The 17,154-nt window shown below is 37.2% G+C and overlaps 1 pseudogene; it reads left to right on the forward strand.

Annotated features, from left to right (window-relative positions):
- Nucleotides 1–273: 273 nt before the first annotated feature.
- LOC102839227 lies at nucleotides 274–731 on the forward strand (annotated as a pseudogene).
- Nucleotides 732–17,154: the final 16,423 nt, after the last annotated feature.

The following is a 17,154-nucleotide window of genomic DNA, read 5'->3' on the forward strand; positions in this document are numbered from 1 at the left end:
ATGATGATGTAGAGAAAAGGAGCAGTTGGGGACTTTAAACACAGAGAGGGAGAGGGGCTGTGTGCTGACGACTGGGGGACAGGCTTGCAGGGTATACCCTTTGGTTGGTTGATGGTGCATGGAGGGGACTGTAACCATGGCAATGAAATGATATACGATAGGATGAATGTAAAGCTAATGTTCTCCCATGTATACTGTCACATAATTCACAATAAAATGTTAAAATAAAAATAATAATGGAATTTTTTTTTTGCTCTTCCACTGGAGGCCTACATGCTGCCAATGCTGTTGCCACTATGTCTAGTGATCCCTGAGAAATTCCAGCACATTTTGCGAGTACTCAACACTAACTTTAATGGGTAGCAGAATGCCATCACTGCCGGTAAGGTGTGGGGTAAAGATACGCTCATGTGGTGCTGAGGAAAGCAGACATGGACATCACCAGGAGAGCCCATTGAGGGTGAGGTGAGGTGTGTAATCACCATTATGCAGAAACCACACCAGTACAAGGTTCCTGACTGGTACCTGAAGAGACAGAAAGATATGAAGGATGGTAACTACAGGTCCTGGTCAAAGGTCTGTATGACAAGCTCCATGAAGACCTGGAGCAGCTGAAGAAGATTTGAGCCCACAGAGGGCTGCATCACTTCTGGGGTCTTTGTATTAGAGGCCAGCACACCAAGACTTCTGGCCGGCATGGCCAAATTATGGGTGTGTCCAAGAAGAATTAAAATTCTAGGCCTTGATGATTAATAAGTCATTTATACACACACCGAAAAACATAATAAAAGTTTTTTTTTAACTTTTTATTATAAATTGAGTGACCATTTACATAGAAGATCATCAGTTTTACTTTCAACCTTGGGGTCATTTCAGTAACTGCAATCGCCCCTCAATGTAACATCACTTATCCTAATTCCTCGCTCTACTACTTGTTGCCATTCTTCCTTCTTTCCAAAACCTTCTGAATTTTGTCCTGATGGTAAGAATAATTTATGCTTCAGAATATTTTTGAAATACAAAAAAATATAACTAAACAAACAAACAAAAAATCCCCACAAATTAAAAACATTTATTTCAACACCTAGGTATAAACACAATTAACATTGTGGTGTACTCCCTCCTATTTTCTCTTCCATCATCTTTAAAAACATTTTTTTATTATGATAACTGGATGTTTGTTTTTCTTCTGAAAATTCCCTCAAATTGTCCATCACCTATTTTTCTATTAAGGTATTAATATTTTTATTATAATTTATAGATTTATCTTATCAATCATAGTAAGTTAATCTGATTTTCTTATTAAAAATTTTTTCCCCCCAATTTACTAGTCCTGGTATGGTGCTGTATGTAGTTTAATGTGCTGGACTGCAAAATCAGGTTGAACCACACAGTCAGTGGTTCAAGTTCACTTGGTGCTCCTCGGAAATACTATACAGGGTCACTACGAGTTGGAACCAACTTAAAGTCACTTAACAACAACAATACAATATGAAGATCAAAGACTATAATGGGCTGCATCTCAATGTAAAGAAAACAAAAATCCTTACTACTGGACCAATAAATTACAGCCATATAAATGGAGAAAAGATTGAAGTTGTCAATCTTTTCTTTTTCAATTTGCTCAGATCAACCATCAACACTCATGAAAGAAGCAATCAAGAAATCAAACAACATATTGCATTAGGCAAATCTGCTGTGCAAGACCTTATTAAAGTATTCGAGACCTTATTAAAGTATTCAAGAGCAAAGACATCAGGCTGAGGACTGAGGTCCACCTGACCCAAGGCATGGTATTTTCATTAGCCTTATGTGCATGTGAAAGTTGAGCAATGAATATGGAAGACCATAGAAGAATTGATGTATTGGAGTTACAGTGTTGGAGGAGAGTATTAAAAGTACCATGGACTGCCAAAAGAACAAACAAACCAGATTTGAAGAAGTGCAGAGTGCTTCTTAGAAGCCAGGATGTCCAGACTTTGTCATACTTCAGACATACTGTCAGCAAGGAACAGTTACTAGAGAAGAATATCATGTTTGGTAAAGAGGAGGGTCAAAGAAAAAGAGGAAGACCACTAATGAAATGGATTGGCACAGTGGCAGCAGCCAGGGTCTCAAGCATAGCCACAATTGTGAGGTTGGCACAGGACTGAGCAGTGTTTTGTTCTGTTGTGCATAGGATCGCCATCAGTCAGTACTGTCTCAAGGGCATCTACCAACAATAACAATACCATATGGCTCAAACTGAATTTTTGCTTGTAATTTTGTTACATTTGTGATTTTCCGAAATTGTTTTCACACTGTTAGTTCTTTCTCCTTTTCCTTTGTGATCCCCCACTTCCTACCCTCCACCCATCTAGTATTTTAATAGTTAGTACTAGCCATTCAAGGTGCTCTGGTAGCATAGTGGTTAAGAGTGGGGCTGCTAACCTCAAGGTCAGCAGTTCGAAACTACCAGCAAGTTACACAGGAGAAAGATGAGGCTTTCTGCTCCCATAAGGATTTACAGGGTCGCTATGAGTCAGAAGTGACTCTAAGGCACATAACCACCACCACGACCATCTCTAGCTATTTAAAGTTAGTACAGGTTTACTGTTATTTTTTGTTTTGTTTTATATTGTACCATTTTCATATCTATCCAATTCTAATCATCTTGCACTTAAAAGGAGTCCTAGTGTGGCACTGAAGGATGAGCACTGGATCGCAATGGTTCACAGTTCAAACCCACCAGCCACACCTAGAAAACCCTATACAGCATTGTTATGAGTCAGAACCAACTCAACGGCACTCCGCAACAACAACACCACTTAGCGATAACAACAACAGTTATACATTTACAGTTATACATAATACAAATACACTTATACATAAATACTAATGTAATGCTAGATCTAAGATGTATTTTTCTTCAAAGAATGTATTGAATCTTCATTTTTTTCAGTTTGCTAATCTACTTTTAGGAATTTAAGATCTTGCATGTTTTGTTAAGGTCTTCTTTATATGAAAGTTTATTTAAAGACTATATGTTCTCTTCTGTTACTGATTGATAATTTTGTGCACAGAATGCTAGCTTAATGACGGAAACGATGTGATACTGTAATTCATGTATTTTAAAACACAATTCTACATGTTAGCATTTATGAAATGAGTATGATTCCTAAAATAAGCAATATGATATAGAAAATTGTTTTGTGTTCTGTTGTTTTTTAGCGGTACATAAAACAATGACATGTTTTCAAATTGATGATTCGTATATTTAGCGAAATATAGAATATTATAATATTTGGTAGCATAAGCTTTCTCAAATTACTCCTTGTCATACTTTTCAATGGTAAACAAAAAAATATATCTTAGAAACCTTTATTAAACAAAAAATATCAAGATGTGAAGCTATTTGTCTTAAGCTGTGTTCTCTAGAGAAATAAAACCAAGGAAGATTTGTATCTAGAGAAAGACAGAGAGAGAGATTCGTCCCATGATAATGGCTTTCATGGTTATAGACTCTGTCAAGTCCCAAGTCCATGGGTCCAGCGTCAGACTGTAGGCTTACCTGAGTCATATCGTCTCAGGGACTGATTATCTCAACACCAGCAGATCAGCTTGTAGGCTGAGAGCTCATGGGGTGTGAAGGATACAAACACAAGGTGTGCAAGTAAAAATGTAGGCTGCTGGCTCACAGACTGCAGACTATATGCAATCCCAAGGTCAGTAAGCAATATGGCAGGCTATTAACTCAAATCTAAAGAACCTGGGGTCAGATAATGACTAGCCAGATGCAGGATCCAAATCCACCAAAAAAAAAGAGCTTTGGGAGAACTTCCACTTTTACTGAAAGTAGGCCACACTCCTGAGGAAACACCCTTTCAACTGATTGGCACCTTATAGCAAGATTGTATTACGGAGGTAATTATAACTTTTTTTTTTTTTTTTTTTTTGGTGGGGTGGTTAGCTTACACTTTTCAGGGAGTTTAAAGTAATCTATTTATAATTTCATACTCCTTAAATAGTTGTTTTATGTTTTCCTGATAACTTCCATTAATCAATCTTTCATGATTTTTTCCCCTTTTTTGGCTCTTAACACATATTCACCAAAGATGAAAATTTTATCAATCTTCTAATTTTTCTTGGCCTTTTAAATATTTACTTCTGTTCATTTGAGATTTGTTTTTTTGACCCGTTATCATTAATAATTTACTTTTGCATTGGACATCTCCTTTCAAGAACATTTGACTTTACATTTGAAAAACTATTCAAGTGGCTTCAATATTCATTATTTGATCTCTTAGATTGTAAGTTTTCTCATTCTTGAGTTTTAAAATGTTAATCATTTCTCAATCACCTACAATACATATTTAGCCTCCTGGTATGGTGCTGTAGGATAGGCACTGGAATGTGAACCACAGTGTTGGTGGTTCAAACCTACCACTTGCTCCTTAGAAACCCTATGTAGGGTCACTATGAATTGGAACCAACTCAATGGCAATAAAAGCAGTAACAACAAACAAAATATATTTAACATTTTGAAAGAAACACAAATATATACTATAGATAAAAGATTTACCACATACTCATAAATGCCTTAAAGCACATCCATATCCGAAAATGTCTCCTTGTTGCCTTACTAGACAATGGGATATTTGGTTTAAAATGATTTCTTTAGGCCACACAAATTTACCACCTTAAAGCTCAAAGCACTTTAATTGCTTTTATGCAATAAAGGCTACAGATGTAAAGGATCAGTACAAGTTATTCCTTTTTGGGTAACATACTTCATTGTCTGATGCTCATATGAAGGTTTTGCTTCACTTCTATCATTGGAATTTTGACTTGGTCTAGGTCTTTTTTATTTCACTTCTTTGTAAAGGGGTGTTGTGTTGTTAAGTGTCACAAAGTCCATTCTGAGGAGTGACTGGTAAGCTCAAACCTCTGATCTTGAGGTTCAAAATGCATTAACCCACAGCACAACACCAGGACTCTGTGGGTGAGACATTTAAATTGGAAAGTTTATTGTTTTGTCAGTTCTGGGGAAAGTTTTCATCATCCCCCCTTACTTTAATGATTACTTCTGTTCTCATTCTTCCAGCATTTTCCTTGTGGCACTGTGGGTAATTGCGCTGGCCTGCAAAGTCGGTTTGAACCACAGAGTGGGCAGTTCAAGTTCACCGTTCATACCTTTGAAAACCTATACAGGGTCGCTATGGGTCAGAACTGACTTGACGGCACTTAACAATAATGGTTTCCATAGGCTTCACTTTCTCTTTAGTGATTTTGTGGGGCTTTTAAAAAATCACTTTAATTTTCTTCTTTGCATTCAGGAATAATGTCTTAATTGTATGTTCCACATGAATGATTTTATTTGCTGCAATAGCAGTTCTTACCTTTACTACTTCTGATGGAAATTTTAATTATGCTTTTGGAATTTTTACTTTTTGTAATGAAGCCTGAATGAGACCTGGCAGTGCTGAAGGCTAAGCACTGGATTGCCAATAGCAAGGTTGGCATTTCAAACTGACCAGTCACTCAGTGTGACAAAGGTGAGACTTTCTGCTCCCAGAAAGATTTACCAGGTCAGAAATCCTATACACGGTCACTGTGAATCAGAGTCAACTCCATGGCAGTGAATTTCGTTTAGGTTTTTGCCTTGTCTTTATCAGTTCCTTCCAAGTTTGGGGTCATGTTTCTCATCTTGTTTTATTGTCAGTTTATCCTCTTCTTCTTTCATACCTTAGACCATTGACTCTCAATACTTAATGCTCATGTAGATATGTGCCCTCCAGTTGGTCTTTGCTTTTAAACACTTTAAAGAAGTCTTTTGCAGCAGATTTGTCCAATGCAATTCTCATCTTTATATCTTGACTGCTGCTTTCATGGGCCTTGATTGTGGAGCCTAGTAAAATAAAATCCTTGACAACTTCAATCTTTTCCCCATTTACCATTGTGTTTTTTATTCATCTAGTTGTGAGGGGTTTTGCTTCCTTTATTTTGACGTATAATTCATATCTGCAGCATTTACTGTTTATAAATACTACTTATAGTGTTTACAAATTAACAGAATGCCCTTGACCCTGGTTATTATCCATTTGTTCATAAATCTAATCACTCTCAGAACTGTATCTGAAAAATAACCTGATATGAACAGTTTTTACTCAATTTTTTGTGTAGGAAGTAAGGAGTTTCTTTCACCCTACACCCTACACCCTAGAGCTTTTATGTTGTTGTTAAGTGCTGTTGAGTCAGCCCTAACTCAGAGCAACCCTATATAGGCTTTCCAAGGAGCAACTGGTGAGTTTGAACTGCCAACCTTAAAGTCCTACTGGGCTTTCGAGCCAGCGCTTATCCTATAGTGCCACACCAGACACTTCCATACTCAGGATCAAATCAATACCTGAAAATCTACTGCATGCAGTGTTCTGCAATTATTTCACTCTTGGTTTTGAATGAATTTTTTAAAATTTCTGAAACCATACTTTCCAGAACACAAAAAGACCCCAAACCCTTCCATTCCTTACTCTGTTATGTTCTTGCTACCTATAGGAAAGGCTAGGGAACATTATTCAGACCCACCATTAAAGCAACAGCTACATAGAAAATGGCCAAGTGGCAGCATCGATGGACTCAAGCATGGCAACAGTAGTGAGGTTGGCCCAGGATTGGGCAGTGTTTTGTTCTCCTGTGCATAAGGTTGCTATGGGTCAGTACTGACTGGATGGCACCTAACAACAACAACAAATATAGAAAATGAATGGAGTGGGCAGTGGCTATCTGAGAACCTAGGACTTAGATCCATGATCTAGACTGTATGAGAAAGAGATAAAGGTAAGGTGGAAGAGAAAGGGACTAAATGAAAACAAAGGGCTGCCTTAGCCTCTCCTGTGACAGATATGAGGCTATGAGCTTTTGTGTTATCACCGTTTTTTGTTTTTTAAAATGTCAGTCCAATTCCATCAGCTTTAAAGTTAGTGGAAATTCCTCCCATTTTCTAGTACTAGGTTATCTGTCATTCTTAATTTTTTGTGATGTTTCGAGTTTTCTTGTGTCTTAATAGGTATTTTAGAGGAGACTGGTGAGGGCCTGCCTTAGGGACAACCAGCCAGATGCCGTTTTAAACTAAAACCTATGGTTTAATATAAATACAAAGAAGGCAATCATCCACGTCAGACAATAACATCATTGCTGATTTTTCTGGTTCTGCTTTGATGTGGACTATAACAGTGGTGTGTTTTTTTTCATGGGCAAATACTGAACAGAACAAATTATGCCAACTTTTGGGTTCTATATAGAAATTCCTAAAAATGACCTTATTTTGAATTATGATTATTTTGCATGTTACAACCTGAGAATAAGATTAGCTAAAACTTGATATTTTTGTGAACTTACTAATGATGGTAAAGTTTATATTTCTACTATTAGATTTTCATTTACTTACCCTTTTATAATGCAAAAATTCAATTCCACTTTTAAAACAATCTTCATACATTTATTTTAAAGACTGATTTTAAAGACAGTGGTTCTAAAAGTGTATTGTGTATAATTTTCCAGGAGGAGCTAATAAAGATACTCAGATTACCAGACGATGCCTCTACAGGCATTGATTTTGTTAGAGTCTGGAGCCTTTGAATGTAATGGGAAGAACCAAATGATAGTAATGCATCAGTGATCCACTCATACTTTGAGAAATGTGGATAAGGATCAGGGAAATTTGTGGGATAACATTTTGCTCTTGTTATTTCCATTTATATTCTAGAGCTTCAGAAATGGATAACTACTAGTTTTCTATACTGAAGAATCTATACCATCAGACTGGTGCTGTGTGTTAATGCGCCAGACTGCAAAGCCGTTTGAACTGTAAGGTCGGTGGTTCAGGCTCACCAGCTGCTCCTTGGAAAACCTATATAGGATTGCTATGGGTTGGAACCAATTTAATGACACTTAACAACATACCATTAGAATAAATGTTTAAATTAAGAGTATATGTTCCGTACTTTCAGAATTTGTAACTGCATAGACGATTCTATCCATTAGAAGATGACTCATACCAACCAAATGACTTAATACAATTTGTTTTTACAGAAAAATATTTTCATAGTATTCTCCATATGAATATTATTAACTGTCAAGATTGCACGTATACAGATTCTAGTTAGCTGATCAACCGAAACTGCATACTATTAAGTAAAAGGTTTCTGACAAAAGTCAGAATTTGCATAAGACACAGACCTGTCAAAGAGGGAAAACTCAGGTATTTTCCATTAGTCGAGAGAGAAAGAAAAGTTAAGACTTTCTGTCAAAAGCAGAAATCTTGAAAGATCTGGAAAACCAAGCAGTGTGTTCAGTTGTGGCCTTCAGCAGAGTATGAAAGTTTATGCATTGAATTCTGTTTTCCCAAAAAGAAATGTTCAAGTTTAACTCCATTAAGTTAACATACTGGTCATACTGGAGCAGAGTGGGCCCTAACTTAATCTGTGTGATCCTTTATCAAAAAGGAGAAGATACACAGAAGGACAGAAAGAGAGGGACCAGGTCTTGTGAAATGGCAGCTATACACAAAGACTACCAAGAGCTGAGAGAGACAAGAAAGAATCTAATCGAAACCCTTCAAAAAGAACATGTCTCTGCTAAAAACAAAACAAACAAACAAAAAACCTTGAATTTGCGCCTTCAGAACTTTAAGGCAATACATTTCTATTTTTATGAGGCATCCTGTTTGGAGTGTTTGTTACAGCAGCCCTAAGAAATAAATACAGACATTATTCCAGAAGGGATTTACGAGACGGAAGAACTAGGTTAAGATCCATCTATGTTAACTCTGAACATTTTACCTAATCTGTCTCAATTTCCTCATCTATCAGTGGAGACTAATCCTTTCTGTTTTATCAACTCAACAGGTTGTAGAAAGATCAAATAATGTTGGAATGTGAAAGGACTCTATGAAGTGTGAACACTGCACACATGAAAAATACTGTGTTAAGTGAGACGTGTTTTACCAGAATTTTCAGTGGTTCTATTCTATCACTGAAAACCAAATATTCAACATAGATGTACTGAGGATTACACGAGGGAGGTAAACGAGGTACCCACATATAATAAAGAAATGTCTAGATTGCTTTTCTATTTTCCAATTAAGTATGTTGATATTCAACAGTCCAAGAGCTTTTTCTGAAGCCATTACAATTGAGTGCTGCTCTTCTCTGGCTAGGATCGATTCATTCGTTTAATAGAATGCTACAGGTAAACAGGTACCCCTGGGTGGCTTTTCCACTAACACCCTTGCACCATACTTCATTATTTTAATACTACTTTAATGACTTGTAGACTTTAACTCAGGTACTTTCTAATTAAGTGTATTTGTAATAGTTACAGTTTTTATTCTAAACTTCGCCTTGACTCAGAATTTCGGCTGATGGTTGTTTCTTAATTGCTCAGATTTTTAAAATTTTTAATTAGCTTTAGATGGCAGAACAGATGGTCTGTGAATCCACTGGTGCTATATCTATGTGCTAATATATTTTGGTTCTGTCTAATGGGGTGACTCTTCTTTTCTAAATTTTTTCATTAAACAGTACTCTTGATTTCTCATCTGTTTTTCAATTTGCTTCATCTGTAATATGAAATAATCATGAATTTTTCAACTTGTTGTAATCTTGGCCAAACTCAGAATTAAATACAATAGACTTAAATTTAGTACGCTTAGTTTCATGTGTTCTAAATGAAGCACAATCATTAACTTCAACTCAATACAAGAATATTCTATCAACCACCATGATTCATTCAATTAAATTCACTCAGTAAATTTTGCTAAGCATCAAATAGGTGCGGAAATTGAGATAAGTGATGAGTCAAAGCACACATCATTCCTCAAATGGGCTTACAGTCTACTAGTGGGTGGACTGGATACTAAACTGATCATCACATTAAAAAAAAAAATGTTTCATCAAATCTCTTCTGATTCATACTGACTCCATGTGTATCAGAGTAGAACTGTGCTTCATAGGGCTTTTAATGTTTTGGGGGGTTTTTTTGGTTGTTGTTTTCAGACATAGATCACCAAACCCTTCCTTTGAGTTGCATCTGGGAGAAACAACCAACCTGGTTCTCAGAAGTTAGCAGCCAAGCATGATACAGAATATATGCTTAAAAACTTTACTAAGTGCTCTGAGGAAAAGAAACAGGCATGAATGTAATGAAGAGTAACGTTTTTGTTGTTGTTAAGTACCATCGAGTCAGTTCCAACTCATAGCGACTCTGTAGAGTTTCAGAGGAGTGGCTGGTGAGTTTGAACTGCCAATTTTGCAGTTCACACTGACCTTAGGACCCAATGTATTATCCTGCAGCGCTACACTAAGACTCCAGTGAATAACAATGGAAGGTCAGTAGAGACTTCTTCAAGGAAGCAACATGTAAACTAGAATCTGAAGAAACTGGGTTAGTGAATACAACAGGAAGAATGCCACAGGCACCAAGTCACTACATATGTAAAGAATAAAAGAAGAAGCCAAATGACTTGCAAGCAGAGGCTCAAACAATAATGTGTGCAATGATGTTCACTGCAGCACTATTTGCCATATTCAAAAGGTGGAAATAACATAAATGCCCTTCAACAGATAACAGATGAACAAGCTGTGGTTCATATATACGATGGAATACTACTCAGCCAGTAGGAGAAATGAAGTCTTGATGCACCCTACCATAAGGATAGTTGTTGTTGTTAAGTGCCGTGGAATCGGTTCTGACTCACGGCGACCCTGCGCAGGGTTTCCGAGGCTGTAAATCTTTATGGGAGCAGAAAGCCTCATCTTTCTCCCGTGGAACAGCTGGTAGTTTTGAACTGCTGACCTTGCAGTTCACAGCCCGATTAGAGCTGGAAGATATTCTGATGAATGAAACTGGCCAATCATAACAGGCCAAATGCTGTATGACTAGACTTATATAAAAAGACAAGAAAAGGTAAATATATAGAAAAAAGAAGTTTTATTCGTCATTGCCAGGCAGCTGCTCCTAAGAAGAAATATGAGACTATCTACTTCTGTAAAAGATTACAGTTTTTATAGGGTCACTATTATTTTCATTGTAGGATAAAGCACTGGACTGTTGGATCAGTTTGAACCACAAGGTTGACCATTTCAACTTACCAGCTGCTCCTTGGAATTTCTAAACTCACAGGGTTGCTATGAGTCGGAACTGACTCAACAGCATTCCACAACAACAACCACAACAATGAGTTAAAATTAACTCAATGACAGTGGGTCTGCTTTGCTTTTTAGGAACAAAAAGGAAAGAAATAAAAGATTAATGATGATGAAATACGTTAATTAAGGGTAGGAATGCACAGCTGATTGTTGTAATTGCTATCAGTAAATTGTACACCTTAAAAGTAAAATTGTCAAAAGATGTATGGTAGTTATATTTACAATATCATCATCAACAACAGAAGTGTAGTGACTGAGACTTCTTATGCACAACCCAAAATCTTATGGAATTTGGTTTCTTGGTTTATGGTTCTAGGGTCGTGGTTTTATGAGGCAGACTGGCCAAAAATACATTCAGTACTTCTGTTCTACCTCTTAGTTCATTGTGTGATGCATGGGGTCTTCAAAGCTTGCTATACCCTTGGGTTTTGCCTGAGACAACAGTGGAAGGAGAGTAGGATTAGGAGGAATATATGCAATGTATAGCTAATTATGTCTATGAATAACTGTCTTCTTTATAATGAAGCTAGAACTGAATGGTTCCTGGCTACCATTACTGTACATTTTGATTTAAAAACTTCCACAGAAGAATCCTAAACAAAAAGGAGAAAATGCAGAACAGAATTTCAAATTCTCATGGACTCCAGACTTTCTGGAGAGAAGGAAGGTTGGATAAATGCTTGAACCTGTTGCCCTGAGATAATTTTTTAAACTTAAGCCAAAAATCCCCTGAGGTCTTCTTATAACCAAATAACAGTTTAGCTTAACTGATAAAAAGGGTCCCCCTTAAGCACTGTACTCATTTAAGAATGATCTATATGGCATTAAATTGATAACAATTCAAAAGATAAGATAAGAGCCTTAGGGGACAGTGAATATTTGTGTTAATGGGGAAGGAATAACTCAAGGAAGGAGGTTGTCATCAATGACACTAAATAGTACATGTACAAACTGTTGAATTGGCATGTCTGCTGTGTATATTCTCAACAACAACAAAAAATAATATATAAAATGGTATTTTTAAAAAGATTGTAACAGGGGAACCTGTAGTACATTTGAAGAAATAGAAGAAGACCAAGGTGGCTGAAAAAATCAAAGTAAGGGAAATGATTGTGTGAGATAAAATTGGAGAGACAAACATTGCCCAACACTTCGCCTTAAGGTAATAAAATCTTAGATGATGCCTTAAGGTTATAGCAAAGTCATCAGAATATTTGAAAAGAGGCATAAAATAACCAGAATTGCTTATGAAAGATAATTCAGGTAATTTCAACACACAAACTGATCTAAGCTGGGATGTCTTCTACGAAAAATACAAAATGTTGAATAAATGTACAAAACAGTTCTCAAACACAAAATAAAGAGCATTGCTTAGAGCCAGAAAAATAGGACTTCTAGTAGAAATATGGAGTCTTGGTGTGGCGCTGTTGGTTAATGCACTGTATTAAAAAGTTGGTTTGAACTTCAAGGTTGGCAGTTCAAGCTCACCAGTCACTCCTTGGAAATCCTATACTGGGTTTCTATGGGTCAAAATCAACTTGATGGCATTTACCAACCAACAACAATAAGTAGAAACATAACAGGAAAGGTAATACAGCAAAGTATCTCCAAAAAGTAAAGACAAATACACAAGTAGTATGACAAATTCTCAAGATGGCCCATCTTTAGGAATAAATGTCCCATGAGATTGATAGATTCACAAAGCAAGAGAAGCCTATGTCCCTAGGGTATGTGAACAGGACGAATTGGGGGAGGGAAGAGGAAGAAACCCCTTTCAGTCTGTGAGAAGTAACTATGTGGGTGGTCCATCTCAGGACTGAGAGGAGTCTTTGGGGTAGCAGGCTAACATAACAAAAGGAGTTCAGGGGACAGGAAGACACTAGCTTGCTGGGCTAGTAACTTTAAAATAAGAATAAATAAAATAAATAAAGTCCCCCTCATGGAAATAGGGGGATTTCATGGGGAAGATGGAAACTAACTCAAATGAGAATTATAAAGTCCATTTGTTGTTGTTGTGATGTGCCTTGGAGTCAATTTTGACCCATAGTGACCCTGTATAGGGTTTCCAAGGAGCAGCTGGTGAGCTTGAACTGCCGACCTTGCAGTTCAAATGACTTTGCAGTCTGGAGCATCAACCCACAGAGCACACCAGGACTCCTATAAACTCCATGTTGTTGTTGTTGTTAAGTGTGTCGAGTCAGTTCTGACCCATAGCAACTCTTATAGGATTTCCAAGGAGCAGCTGGTGAGCTTGAACCGCCAACCTTGCAGTTCAAAGGGCATTCCAGTCTTGCGCATTAACCCACAACACCACACCAGGACTCCTGGAACTGGGAGAGGGACTTTCTCAAGGAGGGAATAAAACTCTTTGTGAGCCAGCCATGCCTTGCATCTACCCATGTCTACTGGGTTAGGTGCTCATTTTTGCAAATTCGAATAAAGAAAATGTAACTCTCACTAAAATGAGTACCTATTAGATTTCTTGAGCTTTTGTCATTTAGCACTTGTGATAACTCATTGGTGACTTCATAACCAAGAGGAGCCACGGCAGTACTTGGATACTGACAATGTTTCTCTCAGTAGGAATAGGAGACTTGTAACAAATCAGGCTGCGAACGACAAGGTCAGCAGTACAAAACTACCAGCTGCTCCACGGGAGAAAGATGAGGCGTTCTGCTCCCATAAAGATTAACAGCCTCGGAAACCCTGTGCATGGTCGCTATGAGTTGGAACCGACTCCACGGCACATAACAACAACAACAACAACTTGATAAGGAGCTGGGATTATTTGCATAAACCAGGGGCACTCTGCTCTATATATTAAAAAAAGATCTAAAAAATTTGTAATACTTGCCCCAGGAAACTACATAAAAACTGTATGTGATACTTTAACAAACAATATGATATGCAGAATTCCCATCATAGGAGATACAATCCCAACTAAGAAGGAACTCAGAAACTTCCAAAGCAAAAATAAACTCTAAGGAGGAACTAAATCAACAAATGAGACGATATGTAACCCCCTCATAAATTACAAAAACTTGAGAAAAACACAATAATTTTGAAATTACGATAAAACTGGAAAGATAAAAAATGATAGAAATCATGACAAAAGACTAGGACAGCAAGTGGAAATAACAGACATATTTGAAAATATAACTTCTCAAAAGGAAAAATCACAGTTATTAAATTCAAAACAAGCTGTTTAAACAACAGATGGTAAATTGCAGAAGAAAGGATGCTGAGTGAGAATATAGATCAGATCTATATGAATCAAAGAGAATACATGAAATGAAAAATATAAAAAGAGAAAATGAGACTAGAATTGGTAGAAATTAAAACTAGAAAGGAACAAGAGTATAAAGAAGAAGGACAATAATTGAGGGTTTTCTAGAATGATCAAAGACATGGATCCTTATTTTGAAGAACATCAAAGACAGATCATGCTAAAAGAGAATCAATAAGAAGTAATCATGATAAAACTAGAGGCTGAAGATAATTCCTAGTTTCATGCTTGCTCATTCAAATGCATGTTGGGGCCACTCACTGAGAAATAGAACACACAAAAACAGAGCACATTAAGGTTGGTAAAGGCAAGCTCAAACTTTTACTGTATGTACCATTAATGCAGTCATGGGCTAAAGTATAGGTGTTGGTAAATGCCATTGAGTTAGTCTGACTCATAGTGACCCTGTATAGGGTTTCTGAGGAGCTGCCGGTGGTTTGAACAGCAGACCTTGTGATTCAAAGCAACCATATAGTCCAGTGCTTATCCTGCAGCACCACACCAGGACTCCAAAGCCAAATTGTTGTTGTTAGGTGCCATTGAGTCACTACCAACCCATAGCAACACTATGCACAGCAGAACGTAACACTGCCCGATCCTGGACCAACCTTACTACTGTTGCCACGCTTGAGTGCATCAATGCTGTCACTTGGCCAGTCCGTCTTGTTGGGGGTCTTCCTCTTTTTCTCTGACCCTCCACACTACCAAAAATGATATCCTTCTCCAGTGACTGCTCTCTCCTGACAATATGTCCAAAGTATGAAAGAAGAAGTTTGGCCATCTTGGCCTCCAAGGAGAACTCTGGCTGCGCTTCTTCCAAAATGAATCTATTGGTTCTTCTGGCAGCCCATGGCACTTTCAATATTATCCTCCAACACCATAACTCCAAAACATCAATTCTTCTATTGTCTTCCTTATTCACAGTCCAGCTTTCGCATGCATATGAGGTTATTGAAAATACCATGGTTTGAGTCAGGTGAACCTTAGTCCTCAAGCAGACATCTTTGCTCTTCAACACTTTAAAAAGGTCTTGTACAGCAGATTTGCTTAATGCAATACGTCATTGATCTCTTGACTACTGCTTCCATGAGTGTTGATAGTTGATCCAAGAAGAATGAAGTCCTTGACAACTTCAATCTTTTCTGCATTGATAAGAATGTTGTTTATTGGTCCAGTGGTGAGGATTTTTGTTTTCTTTACATTGAGATGTAAACCATACTGAAGGCTGTGCTCTTTGATCTTCATCAGTAAATGTTTTAAGTCCTCTTCATTTTCAGTAAACATGTTGTATCATCTGCATATCGCAAGTTGTTAATTAGTCTTCTCCAATCCTGATACCACATTTTTCTTCATATAACCCAGCTTTTCAGATTATTTGCTCAGCATGCAGGTTAAATAAGTATGGTGAAAGAATACAACCTTGTCGCACACCTTTCTTAATTTTAAATAATTCAGTGTTCCCATGTTCTGTTCGAACAACTGTCTCTTGGTCCAGGTACAGATTCCTCATTAACACAATTAAGTGTTCCGGAATACTCATACTTCACAATGTTGTCCATAGTTTGTCATGATCCACACAATCGAAAGCCTTCGCATAGTCAATAAAGCACAGATAAACATCTTTCTGATATTCTCTGCTTTCAGCCTAGATCCATTGGACATCAGCAATGATATCCCTTGTTCCACAGCCTCTTCTGAATCTGGCTTGAACATCTGGAAGTTCTCTGTCAATGTGTGATTGTAGCCATTTCTGTAATACCTTTTGCAAAACTATACTTGCATGGGATATCAAAGAGATTGTCTGGATGATATTCACATTCCATTGGATCACCTCTCTTTGGAATGGGCACAGATATGGATCTCTTCCAATCAGTCAGCCAGACAGTTGTCTTCCAAATTTCTTGGCAGAGATGAGTGAGTGCCTCCTGTGCCACCTCACTTTCTTGAAACAGTTCAATTTTTATTCCATCAATTCCTGGTGCCTTGTTCCTTGCCAGTTCCTTCAATGCACCTTGGACTTCTTCCTTTAGTTTCATTGGCTCTTGATCATATGCTACCTCTTGAAATGGTTGAACATTAATCATTTCCTTTTGTTATAGTGACTCTGTGTATTCCTTTCATCTTCTCTTGATGCTTTCTGCATCATTCAGTAGGAGCTCTGGTAGTATAGTGGTTACAAATGGGGCTGCGAACCACAAGGTCAGCAGTTCGAAACTACCAGCTGCTCTGTGGGAGAAAGATGAGGCTTTCTGTTCCTGTAAAGATTTACAGCCTCAGAAACTCTGTTCAGGGTTGCTATGGATCAGTACCAACTTGACAACACTTAACAACAACAACTCATAACTTTTTACAAATCTAAGTATAAATTGTATGTATATATGTACTTTTTATTGAAATTTTGTCATTCAAGGACAAGCAGCTTCTACCAACTTTCATTTATTATAGATGAGCCATCTATCTATATATTTGATGATTATCAAATTTCTAATTTTTTCATCATGATTGTTATCAATACCTAACTGAAAACTATAGAGAGAGCAATAAGAGAATATACACAGTAATTTAAAAAAAAAAATTATTAAGAAGCATACTTTATAGATGCCCAAAGAGAAATAACATAGAACATCAATCTGATAAGAGAAAGGAAACTATAAAAGAATTCATGATTCGTGTAATAAAACT

The sequence above is a fragment of the Chrysochloris asiatica genome, unplaced genomic scaffold (genome assembly GCF_000296735.1).
Source record: "Chrysochloris asiatica unplaced genomic scaffold, ChrAsi1.0 scaffold00121, whole genome shotgun sequence".
NCBI lineage: Eukaryota > Metazoa > Chordata > Mammalia > Afrosoricida > Chrysochloridae > Chrysochloris > Chrysochloris asiatica.